The sequence below is a fragment of the Leuresthes tenuis genome, unplaced genomic scaffold (assembly GCF_036924035.1).
Source record: "Leuresthes tenuis unplaced genomic scaffold, fLeuTen1.0.hap1 SCAF_5, whole genome shotgun sequence".
In the NCBI taxonomy this organism is placed as follows: domain Eukaryota; kingdom Metazoa; phylum Chordata; class Actinopteri; order Atheriniformes; family Atherinopsidae; genus Leuresthes; species Leuresthes tenuis.
In genome coordinates, this window is record NW_027325359.1 from 719,359 (window position 1) to 734,339 (window position 14,981).

Below are 14,981 nucleotides of genomic sequence, written 5' to 3' on the forward strand. Positions count from 1 at the left end.
TGATAAGATCTGCTCAGGTATGTGAGAGGATGCTATCTAAAAACAACAAGCCTCAGCCACTGCTATACAGGAACAACTTCTGTATGAAATAAAATTAAATACTATTAAATAAAGGATTACTTGCATGATTATAAACTGTAGGCTGAGACGCTATATTTCTTTTAAGTATCAAAAGAAGAGAAAAAACAGAAATCTGATGTAATAAAGCAAATATTTATGAAATTCCACCTGTGTCTGTTCAGTCTGACCCAAGCATTAACTAAATATATATGAGTTTAAACTGTTTATATCTGTTATCATAATTATTCATCAAAACTGGTCTTTAGAATGATTTTTGGAAGAGTTTTGAGAAATCTATTGATATTATATCTATAATAGATATATAATAGAATTGTTAAATAGGAGAAAAAAACCAGCTTATTATTGGGACTTAGCTCAGATATTTAATTGTTTGTAAGATAACAAAAGGAATAAAATGCATAATTTCATTCTTAAAATTAGCCAGTTGTCAATTATTAATTTTTTGAATAACAACTGTGTTTGATTTCTGTTTTATTTGGATTCTGTGAGTGTATTAAATGTATGAACCACTGAAATAAAAGGGATCAGATGCAAGAAAATGGTTCCAAATGTGGAAATTAGAGGCAGGAGAACAAATCTAGTCTGTTAACTTGCTCCCTTTTTTTCTTAAAAATACCAATTCACACATAGAGACATTATAGATGTCTTGAAACCGTATTACAAAGGAACAGATTAATAAGAAAAATGTTTATCTGAATAATCAAGTTCTGGGTAGACGTGTTCAGCAACTCTGACTTGCACCTCCAGCAACCTTTTCTCCCTCTGCTGCAGCCAAGATTTCAGGGACAGTCCTGCCAGCTGAAAAAAGAGCGGGATGCAGATGCAACAGTTGTGCAAGAGGCATTTAATAAAAATTAAAACTGTAAATGCATGCCGCACATATGCTGTCAAATAGGGCTTGACTTATCTCATGTCTACTGTTGAATCACATCTCAACTCTCATAAAAACATCCCTCACACAGCTTTGGAAATCATTTGTTTATCATGCCCACATTTCCTCATTTTAGCTCTATTTTTCTGTGCTTGAATAACTGCAGATGTGTGGGCAAAAAAAACAACAACAACACAGAGAAAAACTACTCATCCATGATAAAAATAACACCAGACATCATGCAAAGCTTCACAGGAAAAGCTACTGGTTCGAAACACAAACTGTTACCGGCTAAATCGACACATCTTGATAAAACCTGTTTTCTTTTGCATCTCACTTGTCAGTAAGTGTCGTCGTTAGCTTGGGATCTAAACAGTTACAGAGTGGATTTTGAATGATTAAGCATCTGAATCATGGCTCTGAGAAAAATGACAATAAATGAGAAGAACAGAAACAGTCATTTCGTCTCAAATCATCAAAGGAAGAGCCACACAACCGGCTTCTGAAAACTTTAAAACTGATCCAAAAAGTGAATACCGAGGTGAATATCTCCGGCTGATAAGACAAATAATGCTTTTTAGTTTTTTTTAAGACCTCCCCCACTGTTGGGAGCATTTTCCCAATCGACCCCGACATCTCCACTAACCACCTGAGGGATCTGCGTGATTTTCCCTTCATGTATGATGTTACAACAAAGCAGCTTTGGCAAGGAGTCCCTGCGCTGCCTCAGAAATTCTTCATGCAAACATCTCCTCCCGAATTCTTTGAGACATGCTCTTATATCATTAGCTAAAAACAGCCAAAAACATATAGATGTCTTTTGGAAAAGGTGAGAACATCTATCTCAGGTACAAGTACCTTTCAGAGCAAACCCTAAACACATGTTCCTTGTGTGTTATCAAGCAATAAATCAGGCTAATTTGCCAGGATGGTCAGAAACTATAATGAAAACAACATGTCGGACATTTTTCTGTTAATCCTCGGTGATTTAGTTAATGAAAGAAAAGTACAGCTTCGACAGGTAACTTAAAGCTTTCTTAAGACTCAGAACCTCCAGATACTGCAAAACATCTCAGTGCATCTGTTCTTCTTTTGTTCAAGATATTCCCCATTACTCGGGACTTTAGTTAAAGTACATGTGCTGCTTTTTGAGGAATTACCCCAAACGTTTGGAAACACAAAGCAGCACCAATGACTTCCACTTAGCTTCTGTTTAAGAAACAAAAGGTAAAAAGGTAAAAGTGTCTTATTTCAAAGACTTTTAAATGGACACATTAGAAATATAAGTTCATCAGAAGATGTCAGTCACATCATTCAGTGGGTTTACATGATGAGATTAACTGAAGCTACAGTTGGGTTCTGCTCCTTATCTGAGGGTAATTATCCTTGGATATATGGCGGTGAATGAATGGAATCACTGGCACAAAGCGTGTCATACCCCGGTACCATAGGTGGCGCTGTCCCCATTTCAGCTATCGCTAATAGAGCCACTTCCTGTTGAAGCAGGTCATACCCCGGGACCATAGGTGGCGCTGTATAAACTCAGCAGGTTCTTTAATCCGTGTTTGTGCTACAAACAAAGTCAGAAATCCTAATCAGTCCCGAGCTCTGATTAAATCCATCAACTCAACTGAAATGAACCGGAGAAAGTTTCTGTTCCGGCTCCAAAGAGCGAGTTAACATTAAGTGGTGAAGTCATCTAAACTAAAGCTGAAGTAACTGATCAATCGATCTATTTCATGCAGTTATCCTGACTTGTAACGGCCAAAATTCAGAAATATTTGGCTTTTTTACTTGACAGTAGTAGTATATGTTGGATATAAACAGGGATTCACAGAAATATCTAACCTAACATCAGTATTTCCTGATATTTGTCTTCATGTCTCGAATGTTTTCGACAACACTGCAAGAAGCTAACAGTCAGAGGGTTTATATGATGAGATTAACTGGATTACAGTTGGGTTCTGCTCCTTATCGGAGGGTAATTATCCTTGGATATATGGCGGTGAATGAATGGAATCACTGGCACAAAGCATGTCATACCCCGGTACCATAGGTGGCGCTGTCCCCATTTCACTTTTACTTTTATTTGTTCTTTGCCAGATCATTTGTTTGGTTACTCACTCTTTTCCAAATCATACTTTTTTAGTAATTCTTTGATTTTAGGGGTGCACACAATGTTAACCCAAGTGCATGCCTCAGTTTTGGGTTAAAACTGAAGGATTCGACTCCTGATCTGAAGCTAAAGTACTAAAAACTAACTCTCTGAAGACAGTCAGTGGGTTTATGATGAGATTAACTGGATTATAGTTGGGTTCTGCTCCTTATCTGAGGGTAATTATCCTTGGATATATGGCGGTGAATGAATGGAATCACTGGCACAAAGCGTGTCATACCCCGGTACCATAGGTGGCGCTGTCCCCATTTCAGCTATCGCTAATAGAGCCACTTCCTGTTGAAGCAGGTCATACCCCGGTACCATAGGTGGCGCTGTATAAACTCAGCAGGTTCTTTAATCCGCGTTTGTGCTACAAACAAAGTCAGAAATCACAATCAGTCCCGAGCTCTGATTAAATCCATCAACTCAACCGAAATGAACCGGAGAAAGTTTCTGTTCCGGCTCCAAAGAGCGAGTTAACATTAAGTGGTGAAGTCATCTAAACTAAAGCTGAAGTAACTGATCAATCGATCTATTTCATGCAGTTATCCTGACTTGTAATGGCCAAAATTCAGAAATATTTGGCTTTTTTACTTGACAGTAGTAGTATATGTTCGATATAAACAGGGATTCACAGAAATATCTGCCTAACATCAGTATTTCCTGATATTTGTCGTCTCGAAGGTTTTCGACAACACTGCAAGAAGCTAACAGTCAGAGGGTTTATATGATGGGATTAACTGAAGCTACAGTTGGGTTCTGCTCCTTATCTGAGGGTAATTATCCTTGGATATATGGCGGTGAATGAATGGAATCACTGGCACAAAGCAGGTCATACCCCGGTACCATAGGTGGCGCTGTCCCCATTTCAGCTATCGCTAATAGAGCCACTTCCTGTTGAAGCGTGTCATACCCCGGTACCATAGGTGGCGCTGTCCCCATTTCAGCTATCGCTAATAGAGCCACTTCCTGTTGAAGCATGTCATACCCCGGTACCATAGGTGGCGCTGTCCCCATTTCAGCTGTCGCTAATAGAGCCACTTCCTGTTGAAGCAGGTCATACCCCGGTACCATAGGTGGCGCTGTCCCCATTTCACTTTTACTTTTATTTGTTCTTTGCCAGATCATTTGTTTGGTTACTCACTCTTTTCCAAATCATACTTTTTTAGTAATTCTTTGTTTTTAGGGGTGCACACAATGTTAACCCAAGTGCATGCCTCAGTTTTGGGTTAAAACTGAAGGATTCGACTCCTGATCTGAAGCTAAAGTACTAAAAACTAACTCTCTGAAGACAGTCAGTGGGTCTCCATGATGAGATTAACTGGATTATAGTTGGGTTCTGCTCCTTATCTGAGGGTAATTATCCTTGGATATATGGCGGTGAATGAATGGAATCACTGGCACAAAGCGTGTAATACCCCGGTACCATAGGTGGCGCTGTCCCCATTTCAGCTATCGCTAATAGAGCCACTTCCTGTTGACGTCTTCACCGCCAACAGCAACAAACTCAGGCATTCAGAAAGATGGCGAACGCAGAGCGAGATGAAGCTGCGTCCCTCTCCATCTGTGATGAGCTGGTTATGGCACAGAGATGCACAACATTCTCCATCGCCTTGTTTCTTTCTTTCTGACGACAACAACAGGAATATCGTCTCCTTCCACTTCCTGGTGATGATCCTGGGAACATTTGGATCAATTTATCTCGATCTTAATCCAATCCGATCCGTTTTTAGTCAGATTAAGGCGTCTACATGAGCTGAATAACTCAGTTTCATTGTAATTTAGCCTTTAATCCGATCCGATGGCTGTTCATACAGAGGAAATCTTACTTCAAGAAAGCAAGTCAACGTGAGTCTCTTCTATCATTTTGTGTTACTTTTAAACATAAAGTGACCTGTGCATTTAGCCGTATTCGTCAGCTAAAACTGCGGCTCAGTAAAAGATGCCTTTTCACTGGCTTTGGCATTTCACATAGTGAGATATCTTCCTCCCCCACATTTCCCCTGATGCCTTCATCCATCTATTCAATTTCAATTCAATTTATTTATATAGCGCCAGATTACAACAATTACAGTCATCTCAAGGCACTTAAGTAATAAAGTCCAATTCAAGCCAATTGGAATTCAATTCATTGTAATCATAATCCAATTAATTCATATGGAGCCAATTCTAAAAATAATATCCGAGCTAAGGAAACCAACAGATTGGACCGAAACTTGTCTTCAGTCCAATTTCCCGTCCTGAGCCTGAGGGACTGTGGAAAGGAACGACTCCCTTTTCTGAGTCCAGTTTAACAAGATAATGTGTAATATGTACATTTGCTTCAACACAAGTGCAGAAGTTATGAGATGCTAACCTTCCACTTATAATGTGGAACATTAACTGGCTGCAACTAATAGAAAAGTACTGCAATATTGGGTCTTATGGGGTAAAAAAGCACTAAATAAGCTGAGAAAAATGTACAGACCAAGAAGAACTGTATGAATGTGTTAAAGGGTGAATGTGTCTCGGAGCACAAAGAGCTTTGAGAGGTCAATAAGACTTAAATGCAGTCACCATTTAACACCATTTGCCACCTGCTGCTGCAGATATTACAGATATGAGAGCCTATGTGGACACTTAAGTAGATGCAACAATTCATTTATAGGCTTTTTTTTGCTCTCCACTCCTGTTAATGGAATGAAACAAAGTGTAAGTTATAATAAATAACTACTTGTACATATTGGTGGTGTTACTGTGTTGCACTGCTCTTTGGGTAGGACCGTGCTGCAGGTGCAACCGACCATGGGAAAATAGTTTTGGATGACTGTTACTCTTTCTTCTTTGTCATCAGCCCAAATAACTAATGTCACATTTTTTTCCCCTTTTGAAAAAGTCCATCTTTTCACACACAAGCGGCTGAAAACACAAAGTGAAAGCATCATTAATAACTAAAAGTGTCTCAATCCATCACAGGTATTATTGACAGCTTGCTGAGAGACAGATAAGTTTCCCTGTTGTGGAAGGAACGCCACTGGAACAATAAGGTCTGGTAGTTTTGGCCAAACCTTCAGTTAACACAAGACATCAACCGTCTGGTATTCATTTACCTTTCTTCTACCCCTCCACCCTGTTCCTTCATCCCTGCATCCCTCCCTTCTTTCACATGCTTGACCCTGTGTTTTGAACTCAACAAACAGCCATTCATATGTTCATCAAATCTGGGCTAAATGAGCCAAGGGTCTGTTTCAGTGGCAGCTAAATAATGTCAATATTTCCTTGCCCTAACAGAGGCTAAACTGCTTTCTTTTTTCTTCGTTTCTCTCACTTTTTTCTCCACATAGCAGCAGCAGTGAGGGCTGAGCTCAGCTGCTGCTGCTGTCTCTTCCCCTGCAGCTCCTTTAGGATTTTCCCATGTTCATATCACTAGCCCTTGACTTTGTCACTCATTCAACAGCTGCTTGCTGATACCACATCACTGTTGCAGCCTATTGCTCCCCCCTCTTTCGCTATGCACACCAAGAACAAAGGCATTGTTAATCCTACTCAGACCTTGACACATACAGAATGCAAGGACTTTTTGTGCAAAAAAAATTCTAAAATTGTGTCTGTTGGTGCTTTGGGAGGATCAACATCCTGAAGACTTCCACCTGGGATCACAACAAGCTCAGACTAAAACACACAAGGCTTGAGGTCAAAGAGATCCTGCAGCTTATCAACAAAGCTCGCTGGCATTTGAGTAATGACACGAATTGGAAAACACAGCATCCAAAAAATGAAAAATCCTGCTAAAATAAAGGTTAAAAACAGCTTCGTTGCAATGAAGAGTGAATGAACTGCTGGTATAACTTCGTACGTCAGCCCATTCATACAAACCTTGTTTAGTCTATGATTCACATACCGCTCCCAATTATGAACAAAGGAAATCTACCTATTGACACTCAGCCTTTCAAGCAGTATGGCAGCACGAAAAAGTTAACCATAGAGTTACCAAAGCTGTTAAAAATAAGCCCAACAACCTGAACAGCTGAGGGAACGTGATGTTTACTGTTGCCCTTGTTTCTCTATCTCTGCAGCAGGTGCTAACAGATGTTGCATAGGATGTAAAATCCAACGGAGCAGAGATGAGAACGCGATTATTTCTGCAATTATAGAGGGTTTCCCTCCTTCTGCAGCTGCATCAGGTGCTCACCTATTTTTACTGTCACTAATAATAACACTGTGCTCTGTTTTTGGCACGAAGAGCTTAATAAAGAAGCTGCACACGTGCAAAAGAGAGAGAGAGAGGCGAGGATGCAGATGTAGTGACTGAAAGCAGAAACAACTTACGATAAAAGTGCACAAAAATGATAAGCATTTAAAACATTCACTCACACCCACACACACAGAGTATCTGATCTGCTTGGTGATCAGTAATAGAAACAAACGAGGGGGAGCCCACCACAGTGGCTCCCCTGGCAGACGTGAAGCCTCATTACAGCACCACACATGAATGTGCGCCATCCTCCCCACCACTCTGGATCAGGCTGCAATAATCTGATCCTTTTGGGAAACTGAGGTGTTGGATTGTAATTTATAGGCCGTATCTTTCATGTCTTTCCCTCGGATCTGCTGGTGGCGTCAGCCGCTGAGCCACTGTGTGTGTTTAACGGCTACATGTGTCGCTCCCTATCTCGCTCTGTGAGTGGCACAAAGGTAAAGGGAAGCTTAACAGCCTGGGAAAAAGTTGAACAGTGTGAAATTACCTTGATCCAAAGATTCCTGCTGCATACCAGCCCAATGAACCCATAACAGAGCAGGCACTCAGTCAGAGAGTCCTGCCTGCAGGGAACAGCTGAGACATTACAGAGGGAGAAAGAGGGAAGGGGTGAGGAGGGGGGAGGAAGATAAATGGGAGAAGGAAGGAGAAAACTAGCAGTTATGGTAGAGGTTAGAGTAACTGTGTATGATATATATATATATGTGTGATATTGTTAAGACGATCATGGAATCCTGACTTTAAGTGAGATCTAAGGGGAGCAGCTGCAGGGCTCCAAGGTGTTTGTGGAAAAATCAGATGACAGTCATGTCATTTGACTCCATCATTTTGAATGCATCTTATCTACATTTTCCTGATACAATTTGTGCAGATTGTAGCTGGCTTGAGAGGGTCAAAGAGGATCAAATTGAGATTTGAGTCCTTTTACAATAATGCAAAGTGATTCGGCTTTAGTTTGAACATTTGATCCTTGTTGACCTACTTGTTCTGGCTTTAATGCCGAGTGAAGGCATGTGGGCCAAAATGTGATGGTAAATTATCTAGAGTAAACAGAGGTTTTGAATAAGTTTCACATCACAAACCCGAGCCTTGCTGTGTAAAGAATGACTCTTACTTTCAACTATGTTTACAGCTATTTATAAAATTTGGCAGCTCTATTCTCCACTGCCAAAGCACACGTTTTAGTGGAAGTTTAATTGAAGCTACAGAAATGATATTAATTTCAGTTATATGCAGTGTGAGACTGTATGAGACCTAGTAACGGGTTTCTGTGGTAGCATAAACCAGCTAAAAAAAGAAAAATGTAACACAGCTTGTTGAGCTGTTCCCCTCAGCTTGATGGAACATGAATGAATGAACCATAGAAGCTGTAATAGTAGCTAATAGTCGGCCAGTTTGCATTCAACAGGCACGACACAGTCTAAAAACAACTGTAAGACACATTGTGTGAGATAACCAACTAATAAATAACTCAAATGAAGATTTCTAGAGACTAATTCAATCCATAACAAACGCTTGGAAATGCAAACATCTTAATTTCACATGTTACTCACAGCATTTGGAAAATAATGTAAATATTTGTTGGTCTTATTCAGTTTAACTCATTCATTTTTTTAAAAATTCATTTAAAAAATGCTTACAAATTATCAGATAATTTGTGACAAAAGCTAATGAGCATTTAGATAGCTGGGTTTATCACTATGTGAAGCCAAAATGACAACATTTTTAAAGATTTACACGTATATAATCTATATAAAAACTGATCTAGTGTCAACAAAGTGCTGAAAACCCAAATTTGAAACTATAAGATCTTAATAGTCTCTATTTGCTGTAGTAGATCTATTTTAAGAAAGCAAATGTCCATAGCTAATGAGAATAAATCAAATAAACATATAACACTAATGAGGCCTAAAATAGATAATTATTACTAACAATATTATTATAGTTGTTGTTTACCTTGAATAACAACTGGCAGCTGAGTAAAATATATTAATATAAATAAAATATTCAGCCGGTGCAGATAATGTCCAAATGGTAAATAATCGGGTGACTAATAGTTTAAAAAAACAACAAAAAACATGTTGCTGCGATCCGTTTAAAGATGAAATCGTTGAACATTGAAATGTTTTCTGTGTTCTATTGTAAATACAATATTTTGATGTTTTTGATGCTGTCAAATCATTGCATTCTGTTTTTAATTCACATGTGACCCAGAGTCCCAACTTATTGATAGGCATCGGTATTAATGAGCAGTTCTGGTATTGATACCAGAAGGATCCCTACATACACCTCCTCTGGCAGAAATCAGACAAACCGCCCCATGAAACTCCATCCAGGCCAGTTTCTTCAGTGTTGTTCAGGACACATTTGGTATAAGAATGTGGCCACGTTCGTCAAATGAATATAATGCATTCCCAATTTCCTGGGAGAGCATTTAAAACTGCACTTAAAAGCTGTCTACAGGTGTTGGAATCATCTAAAATACATAATAACGCAAGATGTAAACAGCCTGAAAGAAACACTGTCATGTGACATGTGTTTAGTGGGTTGAAAACAAGACGAAACTTGAAAAAATATATTAATTTGGTTTATTTTAAGATTATATTCCCACCTATAAAAGAGGAAACCAGTGAGGTACTATATTTCAAACTCATGGAAAGCATCGGTATTAATGAGCAGTTCTGGTATTGATACCAGCGTAGATAAAATCCAAAGGATCCCTACATACACCAATTTCCTGGGAGAGCATTTAAAACTGCACTTAAAAGCTGTCTACAGGTGTTGGAATCATCTAAAATACATAATAACGCAAGATGTAAACAGCCTGAAAGAAACACTGTCCTCAAAATCCAACAGCGGAATGACCCACATGTGTTTAGTGGGTTGAAAACAAGACGAAACTTGAAAAAATATATTAATTTGGTTTATTTTAAGATTATATTCCCACCTATAAAAGAGGAAACCAGTGAGGTACTATATTTCAAACTCATAACAATGTGGCCACTTTCGTCTGAGACCACTTCAAATGAATAGAATGGATCCCCAATTTCCTCGGAGAGCATTTAAAACTGCACTTAAAAGCTGTCTATATGTGTTGGAATCATCTAAAATACATAATAACGCAAGATGTAAACAGCCTGAAAGAAACACTGTCCTCAAAATCCAACAGCGGAATGACCCACATGTCGAAACTTGAAAAAATATATTAATTTGGTTTATTTTAAGATTATATTCCCACCTATAAAAGAGGAAACCAGTGAGGTACTATATTTCAAACTCATGGAAAGCATCGGTATTAATGAGCAGTTCTGGTATTGATACCAGAAGGATCCCTACATACACCTCCTCTGGCAGAAATCAGACAAACCGCCCCATGAAACTCCATCCAGGCCAGTTTCTTCAGTGTTGTTCAGGACACATTTGGTATAAGAATGTGGCCACGTTCGTCAAATGAATATAATGCATTCCCAATTTCCTCGGAGAGCATTTAAAACTGTACTTAAAGCTGTCTACAGGTGTTGGAATCACCTAAAATACGTAATAATGCAAGATGTAAACAGCCTGAAAGAAACACTGTCATGTGACATGTGTTTAGTTGGTTGAAAACAAGACGAAACTTGAAAAAATATATTAATTTGGTTTATTTTAAGATTATATTCCCACCTATAAAAGAGGAAACCAGTGAGGTACTATATTTCAAACTCATAAGAATGTGGCCACTTTCGTCTGAGACCACTTCAAATGAATAGAATGGATCCCCAATTTCCTCGGAGAGCATTTAAAACTGCACTTAAAAGCTGTCTACAGGTGTTGGAATCATCTAAAATACGTAATAACGCAAGATGTAAACAGCCTGAAAGAAACACTGTCCTCGAAATCCAACAACGGAATGACCCACGTGTCGAAACTTGAAAAAATATATTAATTTGGTTTATTTTAAGATTATATTCCCACCTATAAAAGAGGAAACCAGTGAGGTACTATATTTCAAACTCATGGAAAGCATCGGTATTAATGAGCAGTTCTGGTATTGATACCAGAAGGATCCCTACATACACCTCCTCTGGCAGAAATCAGACAAACCGCCCCATGAAACTCCATCCAGGCCAGTTTCTTCAGAGTTGTTCAGGACACATTTGGTATAAGAATGTGGCCACGTTCGTCAAATGAATAGATTGCATTCCCAATTTCCTCGGAGAGCATTTAAAACTGCACTTAAAAGCTGTCTACAGGTGTTGGAATCATCTAAAATACATAATAACGCAAGATGTAAACAGCCTGAAAGAAACACTGTCATGTGACATGTGTTTAGTTGGTTGAAAACAAGACGAAACTTGAAAAAATATATTAATTTGGTTTATTTTAAGATTATATTCCCACCTATAAAAGAGGAAACCAGTGAGGTACTATATTTCAAACTCATAAGAATGTGGCCACGTTCGTCTGAGACCACTTCAAATGAATAGAATGGATCCCCAATTTCCTCGGAGAGCATTTAAAACTGCACTTAAAAGCTGTCTATATGTGTTGGAATCACCTAAAATACGTAATAATGCAAGATGTAAACAGCCTGAAAGAAACACTGTCCTCAAAATCCAACAGCGGAATGACCCACATGTGTTTAGTGGGTTGAAAACAAGACGAAACTTGAAAAAATATATTAATTTGGTTTATTTTAACATTATTTTATTAACCTTTCTTTATACAGGTAAAATCTCATTGAGACCCAGGGTCTCCTTTGCAAGAGAGACCTGTTTTAGGCAGCAGCAAAACACAAAGTTACAGATTAACTGAAGGTACAAGAGACAAAAACAGGAACATATGATAATTAATAATAATAAAATTAAAGAAAAAAGGAACTAGTTAAGTACAGAACATGTGCAGACCCCCACTGACTGTCTCACCAGCCTTCCTATGAGTAATTTGAAGTCCTCTAGTGAAATAAAACTGGAAGCTTCAGATTATATTCCCACCTATAAAAGAGGAAACCAGTGAGGTACTTTATTTCAAACTCAAATACATGATGCATATTTCCTGTGATTCACAGTTTTACGCTTTCCTTGGTGATGGATCTGTGGAAACATACGAGGGACAGCAGTTTTTCCACAGCAGCAATTAAAACCCATTCATTCTGACTGGATCAATGAGAGGATTGTGCTCCTAAAAGTCAGACGTGATCATTACTGTAACTCTGCATCATAGCCTTGACTAATCAAAGCAGCTGGAGGGCCCATTTGAGGGTAAGAAAAGACCAGTTCCTGTGTTTGTTGGTTGCACCTGCTTGTTGTGTGGCTGCCTGCGATGACTTTATTCTTATCTGCCTATCTGCTGTGCTGCTGCAGACGTGTTTTCTCTGGGTTCTGCAAGGGTGACGACTGTTTATACCTAATTAGAGAAACCTGCAACACACCGAAGTACGCTGAAAGCATTGATTCTCAAAGTGCCGGATATGAGCAAAGGTGCACTTTGAGCCACATTTAGAGCAATAGGTGCTCACTGGCTGAGTGTCCTGAAGCTAGTCAGGTGCAGCTCTTCTGCTGCAGAATAAGAATCGGCAAAGTGAAACTGCTTTTCGCTGCGTCTGCAGACATGTGAACATGTGATATAGGTGGTTCAGCTTTACTTGAATGAGAGCTGTCAGCTTTGAATTCACATCAGCGTCGGTCTGCTCGTACTTGTCACTTCGGAACAGGTTTATGAATGAAGATCATTCCTGTGAGGAGAGTATCGACATGCAGGTTAGGCGAGTTAAGTTTCCAAGGAAAAATGTCTCGCTGGTACAATCCAAACTGACATTTGACTCAAAAACATAATTAAACAAACATGCTTTCAAAAAAAAAAGGAAAATAAATCGATATGGTTTGTATTCCAGCTAAATGAATTAGATTAGAGTATTAGATTAGTTATTTTCCCTCAAAACCAATCCAGCAGTGACTGCATCAATAAGATAACATCCTTTCCTCTCTTATTCATCTGCTGTAAGTGATGTATGAGCATCTGGATATCCCCAAACTTCTCTGCCCTTCTTTCAGCTAACGAAAACATGCCTTTACCAGTAATCAGTTTGTATTGATTTGATAAGCCCGAGCTGTTTTATTCTCAATGTGTTTTTTCTTCTGACTGCTTCCTCAATGACTGGAACCAAAGATGTGCTAGATATGTTTTTTCTCTTGAAATTGCAGTAAACATTTGCAGAAAAACGTGCAAACAGTCCTTGAGTATCAGCTGAAGAATCTTCTTCTCTTACTCCCTTTTTTTGATGGACACTTTCCTTTTCTTGGTACATTTCTGTCTTCTTTCTTACACCATTACCATATGTATACTGGGTATATTTGGTAACTTCTACACAGAGGATCTTCAGTCAAAATGGCAACTCAACTGTGAAAAAACAGAAGGTACTTGAGCCAATTCAAATAGGAAAATATTTATCGCTCTTTTTGAGTATGACACCTTTCCTCTGCAAGGTTTTTAGGTTTTTATCATGCAAACTCACTTATTGGGATTATGTTTCTGGTTCTTTCTGTCAGCCAATCATTTTTATATCTTAGTTTATTGCACGTTAGTCTCCTCCAGCCCCAGGGTGGTCCCAGGGGCCACACTTTGAAATTTTAGAAGGTCCTTGAAAATCAAAATTCTCAAATTCTGTGAATGCGTATCTTTTCCAGGTGAAGTTATTCATGGGTCACTTCCAGACCTTTGCAGTCCAAAGTCACATTTTTTAATCCCGCCATCCGACATCTGACACAGAAAACCTGCAAACTAAAGCTAAAAGGTTATTAATCTATCTGTAACAAGGCAAAATAGATGAAATACGTTGCGCTTCTTTAGTTTATTCTGAGTAAATCGTGAATCTTGGCGATCCGGCGTCAAGAGCAACAAAAGCTTTCACCAGCTGAAAGAAGAGCTGCGGAATCGTCTCTATAGTTTCCAGATGTATTTCAGTATGTCAGTGTTCAAGTTTGATACCCTGTAGGCAATACTGGAATCACACATTAAAGAGGAGAACCACTTATTTCCGTCTCCTTTACATTTTTCGTCATAAAGTCATTGAATCACAGTGAATCTGTTTGTCAGAAGTCACTTTGAATAATTACAAGACTCAAACCTGCTCTGCAAACTTGACACAAGAGGACTTGGTATTAAAAGGTCTTTAGAGTAGATTCTTTTACCCATGACCGTGACTGCTCCTTGGCCTTAAATATCCCGAACCATGATGTTATCCTTTTAGCTTGGTTGATTTTTTAAAGCAAAACAAAGCAACTGTTTGGTGGTGTCAAACTGCTGAAAACCAGGGGCATGTGGGGTGATCTTTCAGGGCATGCCTCCTCATGTTTATCTGGAGTTGCAAAGACCTACATTCACAACATCTTCCATAGTTAAAGCGAGTTTTATGCTTCCCCACATGATCAGAACTGACTGAAGTCTGCTCAGAATCGTTCAGGCATCACAAAGGTTAAGACCCCCATCAATAAAGCAGGATCCTCAGTCCATTTAGTCTCATCTGGTTGGGAACTCAAGTCCAAGCTCAAGTGTTGGTCACCAGCAAATGAGTGGACCAGTGAAGACGGCTATTTCCAGAGGCCATTCTGTCTAATGTAATTCCACAGTATGTGGTTCAAAGGAGTTTTCTACCA